Source organism: Hibiscus syriacus, unplaced genomic scaffold (assembly GCF_006381635.1).
Source record: "Hibiscus syriacus cultivar Baekdansim isolate YM2019G1 unplaced genomic scaffold, ASM638163v2 tig00117000_pilon, whole genome shotgun sequence".
Taxonomy (NCBI): Eukaryota; Viridiplantae; Streptophyta; class Magnoliopsida; order Malvales; family Malvaceae; genus Hibiscus; species Hibiscus syriacus.
In genome coordinates, this window is record NW_024063516.1 from 890,598 (window position 1) to 899,838 (window position 9,241).

A 9,241-nucleotide genomic window follows, 5' to 3' on the forward strand; every position below is an offset into this window, starting at 1 on the left:
CAGAGAGTTCTGAAGCTCCAACAACTCGTCAATCAGATCGTGTGAGAAGACGTCCCAATTGGCACTCAGATTATGTTATAGAAGGAAATATTGCATACTACCTTTTAACAGGGGACGGTGAGCCATCAACATTCTAGGAGGAAATAAACAGCTCAGATGCTTCACTGTGGATGATGGCGATGCAAGAAGAAATTGAAGCCCTTCATAAAAATAATACATGGAACCTTGTGCCACTACCACAAGGAAGGAAACCAATTGGTAACAAATGGGTCTTCAAAATCAAGCGAAATGGTGATGATCAAGTGGAGAGGTATCGTGCAAGACTGATGGTCAAAGGATATGCTCAAAAAGAAGGTATTGATTTCAATGAAATATTTTCTCCTGTGGTTCGACTAACAACAGTTCGAGTAGTTTTGGCAATGTGTGCTACATTGAACTTACATCTAGAGCAACTAGATGTTAAAACAATTTTTCTTCATGGAAATCTTGAAGAATAGATTTACATGCTCTAGCCTGAAGGTTTTGAAGAAAAAGAAAAGAATAACTTGGTTTGCAGGTTGAACAAATCTCTGTACGGTCTAAAGCAGACACCGAGGTGTTGGTATAAGAGATTTGATTCCTTCATTATGTGCCTTAGATACAACAGACTTAATGCATACCCTTGTGCTTATTTCAAGAGGTTTGGTGATAACGATTTTGTTATATTGCTGTTGTATGTGGATGACATGTTGGTTGCAAGACCCAACAAAGATCATATTAAAGAATTGAAGGCACAACTGGCTAGGGAATTTGAAATGAAGGACTTGGGATCAGAAAACAAGATTCTAGGGGTACAAATTCACCGAGACAGAAGTAATAGGAAGATTTGGCTTTCACAAAAGAATTACTTAAAGAAAATCTTGTTACGATTCAGCATGCAAGATTGTAAGCCAATTTCTACCCTTATTACTATTAATTTCGAATTATCCTTCAGTATGAGTCCTAGCAGTGAAGAAGAGATGATGGAGATGTCTCGAGTACCGTAAGCATCGGCAGTGGGAAGTTTAATGTTCATTATGATATGCACAAGACCAGACATTGCACAAGGAGTGGGAGTGGTTAGTCGGTACATGGAGAATCCAGGCAAAGAGCATTGTAATACAGTAAAGAGGATCCTGAGATACATCAAAGGGACCTCAAATATTGTATTATGTTACAGAGGATCAAACTTACTTATCAATGGGTATGTCGATTCTGACTATGCAGGGGATTTGGATAAAAACAAATCTACTACAAGATATGTGTTCAAAGTTACTGGTAGAGCTGTAATCTGGGTTTCAAAATTGCAGTCAGTTGTGGCTACATCCACAACAGAGGCAGAATATGTAGCAGCTACATAAGCCAGTAAAGAAGCAATCTGGTTGAAGATGCTATTGGAGGAGATTGGGCACAATCAAGAGTATGTCTCTTTATTTTGTGACAGTCAAAGCACCTTGTATTTAGCAAGGAATCTAACATTTTATTCAAGGACAAAGCACATACGAGTTCAGTACCATTTCATTCGTGAAAATGTGGAAGAAGGGTCGGTAGATATGCAGAAGATCCATACCAAAGACAACATAGCAGAGTTCATGACGAAGGCGATCAATGCTAATAAATTTACTTGGTGTCGATTCTCTTGTGGTCTGTCAGAGACGTAATCAACATGATGGTACAAGGTAGAAAGAATGGTGTGAAGATATGATTGTTCCAATCAAATCTTCAAGTGGGAGATTATTGAAAGTTGCCAGCCATGCAAGCACCAAATTGGTTTCAATAATGCACCGAAAGTGCATTAGTTGGCATAATGACTCATCAAAATTATTGATTTTTGGTAATGGTAAAATCTCACATTTAGTCATTGTACTTTAGGGTATTTTCAAGATTAGTCATTAAGCTTTAACTATAAATACCCTAACTCATTTACCTTCAAAATCATCCCAAAGCATTATAGCTTTCTTCCAATACTAGAGAGAATTTAGAGAGTTTCTTAAGAGTTGTTTTCTCCTTCTTATCAAGAGAGAATTATCATTGTTTTCTCATTGGTAGATCGAGAAAAGTTGTAATTCCTATTTTCTCATAGTGAAATTCTTCTACAGTTGCCCGTGGTTTTTATCCTATATTATTTAGGGATTTTCCACGTAAATTTTGTCTCTTTTATCTTCATATTTTATTTTCTCAAATTATTAGTTGCGATTTTACTTTATTCGATCAGCAACAATATAACCAATGCGAGGCAACCAATAGCATCGTTAGAATCCATGTGCTGGCGGGCTGCGCATTATGCCCCACTGTTTCAACTCTTTTATTTTCCTTTCTTTTTGTTGTCACCCAAACACCAATCCAAATTCATCTGTTTGTAATTTATAACGAGCAGACGGAGGAGAAGAAGCATAGAGAGTAAGAGGCAAGTACATGGGCGCGGCGCCAAGCTGATTTCATCATGCGCTATATTTTTAAAAGATAAATATAATCGTTGCCGTTAGCTTGCCAATACATGCAGCTCTGATCCTCGCACCAAAATTGTTTCTTCCAGCAAGATTTTTTTTTAATAATATTACTTGTATTTTGTTTTTTTCTGGATCATTTGCTTCCCCATACTTTTGTAATGGGGGATACGGAGAGTTGCAGTAGTAGAGCGGAGGATTTCCCGCCCAGTCAGAGACGAAAGCAGAGGCAAAAGATTGAAGTGTATAATGAAGTTCTTTGTCGACTCGGGGACTTGAATATTGAGGATTCAACCTTCCCTTCCTTTGAAGATGAACTTTGGGCTTATTTCTCTAGACTTCCTACGAGGTAACAATCGCCGAATCCCGTTTTGTGTATATCTTCGTTTCCTTTCCCCCGCTTATTATTCGATGGTTTTGATTTGTTGAGTGAATTTCAAGTTTTCAATGTATATTTTTGTTTGGATACAAAGAAAAAGAGAAGTTGAATCCAGTAAATTAACTTTACGGACTCGGGTTTAATCATCAGTGAGATTTCGTTCAGAGAAGAGTGTAATGTAACAGAGTTACGTGACCTTTTATTTTCTGTTCGTGTTTTTTTTCCTTGTTTGTTTCTGAGCTCCCAAACCGAGCGTCAACAATACCATACTTTTCCCTTTATTTTGTCAAGAAATAGAAGTTAACTGTAATTTCCATTCACTGGCTCTTTTGGTGTTGATTTTTTTATATTTTAGGTACGCATTTGATGTAAATGTGCAGAGGGTAGAAGATGTTTTTATGCACAAAAGATTACTTTTGAAGACACGCAATCCTGCTAGTAAACCTGCAATCGAAGTTCGGCTTGTGCAAGTATTTTTGCCAGATCTTCTCTTTCATCTTTCAGATTAAGCTTTGTCCATTCCTTATTTAGTCATATCTTATGATTGTTTATGAAAGAGTGGTCCAATACTTATATGTTGATGGTTTTATCATGCCCCCTTTGAAGGACTTATAATAATTTGCTCAGCCATCTTCATCTTTTCAAATTTTTTCTCTTATACAGGTTCGTTCTGCTTCAGACAGAAACCAGGTTATATCAGTGCATATGAAGTTTGCAAGAAAAGCTGATGCTCAGTGTTCAGATTATCCGAACAAAAAGAGGCAGGGTTATGCAAACATCAACTTGGTCTTCTTTCTTTTAAGAAATCAAAATAGTCACTTCAAATCTCATAAATTTCTGGTAATTTATGATGTCCTCAATGCTTTTGTTTCTCCTCTTACTTTTCCCTCTATTTTAGGGTTCATCCGCCACCTGCCTTTGGTACATCATCGGATCTTGAGCTTGTGCATGAAGCTAAAAGAGTGATTAAAGATATGGAAGTTATATTTGATGCCAAACAAATTCACTATCGGTAAATACTTCTAAAACAGCTCTCCCCTGCTGGTTGCTATTTTTTGTATTTGTTTGTGATCTGAATTAAACTGTTCTCAACATATAGGTCCGTAAACTTACTAGCTAAGTGCAAAACTGTGTGTACCCCCATTCTCCATTATTTTGGATGTTTGGTGTCGTATGCTTTATTGTCAATGATGTCATTTATGCTTCCTATCTAAATATTTTTTCCCCTTAACTTATTTTGGATTCTTACTGGTGAACTAAAGCTATAAGACTTTGAAAGTAAGTATTTTCTTTTTATTTCTGGAAATCTGTATTTGATTGTTTGTGAAATAATTCATGATTTGTTAGGCTGATGCATGAGATCACTATTTCAACAAATGACAAACCAAAACTTCTAACACAGGTAGTCGATGTCTCCTACTTTTTCTAGTTGTATTAATATTTTTTGGAAACAATATCTGGTCAGTGGTTATTTTCCTATTTACAATTGAAGATGTTTCATGTTGAAATTTCAGTTGACTTCTTTACTGTCTGAACTTGCGCTGAACATACAAGAAGCACATGTTTTTTCCACAACAGATGGCTATTCCTTGGATGTGTTCGTTGTCGATGGTTGGGCTCTTGAGGTATTCTTTCTGCTTTTCTGATATTATGTCACACACCGTCACTATCACTTGGGAAGAGCATCACAGAGTTTCTAATGGTTTTAATAAAATGTGCATTAGCCTTTTAATCTGCATATCTATAGCACTATGATTGATTTCTGTCTCTCTGGTTTATTATCAGTCTTGAAGTAGTTTTTTTAGCTTACATCTTGCCCAGTTAGACATTTTCTTTTCTATATTGTTTGCCTCTCCATCAATTACCCTTGGTGATTGACATACTTTTATATTTATGGTTTGTAGGATACCGAGCAACTCAGAAATGTATTGATAAAGGAGATATCCAAGGTTGAGGTATGTGAGATGCTATTCTATCTTATAACTACAACAATCCATTATTTTGATGTCCCTTTCTCACTAACGGTAGAAAAGTATGGTTTATAGTCACCTTTTACATTACTTTTAACTTTTAAGGTAACTTTCAACCGAAGAAATTCTGCTGATCAGATTCTAAATCATCCAATTTTTTGTTTTTTAAATGAAGTGAGAATTTCTTGGGTTGGAAGTTACCTTAAAAGGTGACTATTTTATACTGACATTTATCTTATGACGTTGATGATTATTTTGATTTATAATGAAAAATTAACAGTGTTTTTATTTTTCAGTATTAAAAAATTTGGTGTACGCACATGTTATTTGGTGCAATGAATGTTTGGTGAATTAATATTATCTCTGTTTCAGAGGATATGTCCTAATTTCCTGAAAATTTTATCAAATTGAGTTTGCTTCATTTTTATTAGCTTTTTCTTTTTGTCCTGCCTCTGTTTCTTTTCTTTTGCCATTCTAATTTAAGTATTCTTTTGTGAAAAGAAGAGGATAATCATTATCGAGGATAAAGCTGGAATACCTTGTTTTTGTGATCTTCTACTCATGCATTGGCCTCTCATAGTTTCAAATTTCAATTGCTTTGCAGAAGCATTCCGGTTTAAAGTCTCATGCCATCTATCATGTTAGGGAGCTAGAGCAAACTGAAAACAAACTTAACTCCAATCATGTAAATATACATGGTAGTGGAAATGGTGTTTGGGAAATTGATACTACCCTGTTAAAGTATGAAAGCAAATTGACTTCTAGTTCCTATGGTGATCTGTGAGTTCTTTATCCTTAATGCCATTCTCAGTTTGTGTATGATACTAGTAAATCATGTTGTGACGCATGCAGGTATAAAGGTACTTTCTGTGGTCAAGATGTAGCTATCAAAGTTCTTAGGATTGAGCGTCTAAATGAGAACCTCCTAAAGGAATTTACTCAAGAAGTTAATATCATGAGGTCTGTTTAATCACAGTTTGTTTTTACTGCAGGCTTTCTTCGTCTACTTTTCCTTAATATTACCTATTGTTGATGAGCTAATTAAATTTCAATTGGATTTCTTTTAGAAAAGATAAACTACCATTTTCACCCTACTATCATGAAATTTATTTATTTTTCTTCTTTGGAATTTATAGGAAAATTCAGCACAAGAATGTTGTTCAATTCATCGGTGCATGTACCAGCCCTCCTAGCTTGTGCATTGTGACAGGTTTGTTTTATGCTACTTTCTATTTAGACCTCGTTGCTTGACTAGAAATATAGTTTTCATTTTCTTTTCCAAGTTTATTTTCAATTTCAATTTTATATCCTTTTTTTCCAGAGTTTATGTCTGGTGGAAGCATTTATGACCTTCTGCATAAACAAAAATCTGGTTTTAAACTGCCATTCTTACTCAAAGTAGCAATTGATGTTTCCAAGGGAATGAGCTATTTGCATCAGAAGAGTATAAGCTGCCAATCTTTTGATGGATGAAAATGGAGTAAGTGATGCACTTGTTTATGTTATTTACTGATAAATTTGTTGCCTTCTATGTGCAAAACAACTGAAAGTTCTACAGGTGTGGAGGTGACTGTCGAGGTATTTTAAGTCACCAGTTTAAACTACTTGTAATTTTCTTGTGCATGATATAATTGGTCGATATTAATATTTTGATGTATAAACTTTATTATTAGATGCTTTTTTAGATTGAGAAAAGTTTATTTTAGTTAAGGCTTTATGTTTAAAAGAAAAGTTAAAAATGAGCGACTATTTTTTAATTTAATGAGAAAATCGATAATTAAAGTTAAAACAGCTAATTTAGTAAATTATCAAAACTAAATATGTCACTTACTAGTTGCACCTTTGAAGTTGTTACATTTATATATTGTATTGATAGCTGACAAATTTTGTTTAAAAAGAATGGCACCTTGAGAATTAAGATTTGAGAAGAATTTGAACTGGTTAGTGTTATGTTATTTATTATTATTTTTTGGGGTGGGGGTGGGGGATAGGTTGAGTAGGTTAAATGTGAAGGGTTTAGAATGTTGATCATCTTTTTCCCAATGTACAAGGCACCCGATGGGATTGAGATTTCTGTATATGTTACTGTGTTTAGTCAACGACCATATTCCAATATGGTGTGTTAGTCAGCATCTGCCGTTTATTTGGTATTAGTGGTCAAACTAAATCAACAAATTAAACTGGGAGTGAGGAGTTAGTTGCTTATAACATGAAGTATAGACCTATTTTGGTTCACTTGTTTGCATTAAGATTATGTGTATGCTATATATATATATATATGTATATATATGCCTATTGATTGAGCTGGTTGGCCCTTGATTTCAGCCCTCCCTTGCACCCCTAATGATCTATGTCACAGGTTGTCAAGGTAACTGATTTTGGTGTTTCCAGGGTGCAAGCTCAGCCTGGTGTGATGACTGCAGAAACTGGAACATATCGTTGGATGGCTCCAGAGGTTGGTATTCTTGTATATTTCATTCTTTCCTGGATATTTAACATTTCTATTACTTTTTAAAAATGAATGGCAGCAATATTAGTCCATAACAAATCAAGCTTTTTAAAGCAACTTCTAGCATGCAATCCACGGGATGCTTGGCCTAAACGGGCCTTTGTAAAATCTTTTAATGGCCAGTAAGGGCAGTTTAAATTGCTTTTCAGTGAATGCTTGAATAGGTGAAGGATTTAAGAGATTGTTTGCTGTGGTGAAAATTGAAGGTCAGCAACGGTTATGCTGCAGCATGAGTTGAGATTGTAAGAGGTGACGGTCTCATTAACAAAAAGAGAACCTAAGTAGAGTAGAACTAGGATAAAGGTTTGATCGAGTTTTTTTTGTTGGTGCATATAGAATACTACTGATTTGTTTTGGTTGGTGACCTTAAAAATTTTCTATTCCATTTTCAGTTTTAAGATGATCTTATGTTTATTTTTTTTCAATTTTTTTCTGGATAAAGGTCGTGGATCATATGTTTCTTGTTTCAGTTTCTTGCATTTTTTCTTGTTTACAAGTATTGCATAAGCATACCTTAACTCGGAGTTGATTATTGTTCATTCAGTACTAAAAACCGTTGCATTACTTATTCAGCTATGTTTTAAACTATATCTATTTCATTGAGCACGCTCCTATAAATTTATGATCGATGAAACTTTTGATGACATTCCAGACCATGACTACTGTATTAAATGATTTAACATTATTCGCCTTAGCAGTTTCATCCAGCTCTGACATATTGTCTGCTCTTGGTCCGTGGAAGGTGATTGAACACAAACCATATGATCACAAAGCTGAGGTTTTCAGTTTCGGAGTTGTTCTATGGGAACTGCTTAGTGGAAGGGTATTTTTTTGGCTGTAAAGAACGCAACTTGTTTCTTCATCTTTTCCTCTCCTTTTCCTGCTGAAGTTATTTGATTTACATATTAAGGTTTATCTTGGTTTATCTTTTCTTCTAGTAGTTTATGGTTTAGGTTAGAAAAAATCAATCTAATTTTTCTAATTGATTCCAGATTCCATACGAGACTTGAAGCAACAAAGTGCTTTCCTTGGGTGAATTTCAGGGTTTAAGGCCTGTTATTCCTAAGCATGCTCACCCAAATTTTGTGGAGCTGCTGGCAACAGGATCCATCTCGGAGACCCGAATTCGCCGAAATTTCAAAAAATTTGGAAGGCTTAGCCAGTAGATACGGGAGGTTTTAAGAGATCATCCTTTGCTTATGCTTTCCATTAAGAGATGCCCGGTAACTTTGAAAAGGGTTGCAGTCAAAGAAAAATGGGAGGAGTTGCAGAAGGCAAATGGCCAAGAAAATTTGGACTGGCTTTTAGGTCAGGAATCCTGCCAACTGGCATTTTTAGCTTATAATATGCATACTAATTTATTTTTCTTTCCATATGTGAACTTGAACTCAATATTTTCAAAGTAATGAACCTGAAAGCTACATGGCAGCTTATTATGCAATCGGTGAATATATCCTCTATCCAGTGTTTGCACTTAAAAAGAGGAGATGCCTTTGCTCAATGATCAACCGCAGTTCACCAATGAAATGGATTAAACTCGAGATTTGGCAGTTTGCTTGCTGCAGATTGCTTTTGCTGTTTCATATTCTATTCTCCAGGCCGTTCTACCGTCCAGTAATGGTTCTCCACCGTGATGGTTGTTAAATCAGTTTGAGTGATTCTTGATTATTAACAAATGGTCACTCATTAGAAGACCATAAACACTCCGTGACTGCTTGTTGCTCAAGCTCCATTGACAACCATTTGAAGAACGCTTTATCAAGTGGGAATATATACGAGAAATTAGAATATAAATATATAAGAAAATTATTTTAAAGAACTGATGAACTCAAAACAATACATTGAAATACATCTACACCTACAAGAACTGTAGGTCTGTCGAAACGGTGCTGTTATGAGGACAAAACTACGAGAGCTT

At 35.3% G+C, this 9,241-nt stretch overlaps 1 pseudogene; it reads left to right on the top strand.

The window, feature by feature from the left end:
• Positions 1–2,592: 2,592 nt before the first annotated feature.
• Positions 2,593–8,957, top strand: LOC120194728 (annotated as a pseudogene).
• Positions 8,958–9,241: the final 284 nt, after the last annotated feature.